Here is a 2,771-nt window from a genome sequence, read left to right as displayed (position 1 = left end):
CTCCTGCTCCACCTCTGCCATTTATTATTTTTTTTTAGTTTCCCATTGTGACCCTTGACCTTCGCCACAATGCCCCCTCTCCCCTCCCCGCTCACTTCTGACCATTCTGTGGATGAAATATCCACTACTGGACTTCTATGGCCTGCCATGGCCACGGTCCACAGGCTCCCACCCCCACCCCACCCTCTCCACTTGGTATCCCAAAGGGTTGTCCATGATGCATTCTCCGTGGACTTCAAAACAACTAAAACAAAAATAAATTTTAAAAAAATATCTATATAAATAATAATAATAATATATAAAATAATAATAATAATAATAATAATGACAATAACAAAGACAAAGAAGAGAGAAGCAGCTCTCTTCTTTACAACAATTTAGACATAGCGCTCGGAAAAGAAAAGAAAAGAAACAATTCTACGTACAGCGCAGCAAAATGTGACGACACAGAAGAAAAGGACTTATTTATTATTATCATTTCATGTGTTCAGATATATATATGTATTTACATATATATATATGTTTGTATATATATGTGTATATATATATATATATTGTTTTCTTTTGTAAAATGTGTTATTTCATCTTTTTCCTCCATTATTTCAGTATGTTTTTATTTACGGTTGTCTTCTTTTTGTTTCTGATATATATATATATATATATATATATATATATATATATATCAGCTTCGTTCATCCCCCCCCCTCTCTCTCTCTCTCTGTCTCTCACTTTTCTTTTCCATCACAATCACCATTTCCTCTTCCTCTTTTCTTCTCCATCTCGTTTGAACAACATTCTAGATACTAGAACATTGGTTCTCCAAGTTTTTTTTTTGTTTGTTTTTTTTTCAACCAGGCCAGCACCAAACTCACCACCACACCCACCACCTCTGCCTCTTCACCCTATCCTCTCCTCCCTGCTCCTACTCCATTCCTGTGATCCTACCGGAACCTCATCAAACAGACCCTGAGCTTCGCACCATCTCAAAATCTGTCTGTAAAGCATTTTGTATGAAAAGGTAGAATGAAGAAAAAAAAAACAGACTCCCTTGGCAAAACTAACATGGTGATCTAGTAAGCGACACAATAATCCTGTATGCATATCACCATGGTAATAGTTATAGGCTGTAGTAATAATAATAAGAAGAATAATAATGTTGACGACAATCGATGATTTCTAACACTGGCAAACAGCTACGAATTTATAAATCGATTCGATAAACTGTGTATCACATATTTGACTGGAGTTGTGTTATAATTTACCTACCCTCACTTTTGGGAGAAGAAAAAGAAAAAAAAGAGGATTTGAGCTCAGAACATATGGAGACCTAACTTAAATGACACAAAGTATTTTTGTCCGATGCTCTACCAATTCCGAAATACTTTTTTTAATGTTAAATGCAAAGCCTAAAATTTTTTGGAACAAAGAAGGGCACGTTAAATTTGATCAAGGATGACCTCCTTTTTTGCTGTCTGTTATTAACTGGCATTTATTTTATCAACTCTAAAAGGATGGTGTAATAATAATGACATGTTTGGAATAGTATCAACAATTTTCATAATTTATTCGAAAAATATGCATTTCACAATTTTTTTTTTTTTTATTAATCCGTTACGTTTGATTGAATTAATGCCACTTGCTCCATTAAAATACCAAATACAGGCTGCTGTCAAAGTCTGGCAGTGATTCAATATTAGTTTTTAGGCATCACATATTTTATTTTTGCTATCCATCACTTAGTCTGGATATTACATGTCTTACATTGTATCTCTGTCTTACTTTCCTTGCATCATATTTCTGATAACCATCGACCCTGCCCTTAATGCTTACCCTCTCCTGCTCTGCTTCAACAGTTTCTTGAAGAGATGGATGGACACAATGTATTATTTCAGTGTGCCATACCTCAGCACTGTTTGGTACCTCCCTCACCCAACTTCACAGTAGGCCCACCCCTCAAATCCTGCTACTGCCCAATGGCACCCTTTCCTTACTTAATCCTAGAAGAGGGTACAAGTGTCAGGGTGTGAAGTGGTGATGCTGCTAACACTGAGAACCATATGTTCTAAGGAATAAAAAAAATTAAAAAATATATATATATATTGAATAAATTCTGTTTTTTTTTTAATTTTCTTATGATTATTATAATTACCATAATTATTATTAATATTATTATCATTATAATTATGAATTATTATCATTTTATATTTTGATTTCTGTTATTCCTAATTTAAAATAAAAAGAAAGAAAAAGTTTCAAATCTTAATTACTTTTTTGTTAATTTAATCATTTTAAAATAGCTTTTTGTCTGACTGTTTTTTCCTTTTGAAGGTTGTTCCCATGTTTTTTTCCCACTCCATCCACAATTAATCCCCTCCTCATGGTACACAGACCATTGTCAACTTTTCCCCACTGTTATCGACCCTAGGCTGTCCTTTCTTCTCCCACGTTTTTGTTGGGTTTGAATTATTGTTAATCCTTCTGTAACTTTTGATTTTCTTTTTTTGCTAGGGAGATGTGAGTCCTTTTCAAAGCCATTTTTACTTCTAGGAAGAGGTTCTCCATATTAGTCAGACCTCTCACCTTTGACCTTTGACCTGTCCAGCATAGGCATCCCTGGCTCTGCTGGCATCTGGCACAGCTCTCAGAGTCATTGAGGCATGCTTGCTACTACATCACACAAGGATTGGACTTTGTGCTGACACTCCGTCCATCTCCATTCATTATCTGTTTTGATTCGGTGATTTTTAAAATCACCCCCCCCCCACACACAC

Source organism: Octopus bimaculoides, chromosome 10 (genome assembly GCF_001194135.2).
Source record: "Octopus bimaculoides isolate UCB-OBI-ISO-001 chromosome 10, ASM119413v2, whole genome shotgun sequence".
Lineage (NCBI taxonomy): Eukaryota > Metazoa > Mollusca > Cephalopoda > Octopoda > Octopodidae > Octopus > Octopus bimaculoides.
The sequence above is the reverse complement of the archived record's forward strand: the minus strand, read 5'-3'. Positions refer to the sequence as shown.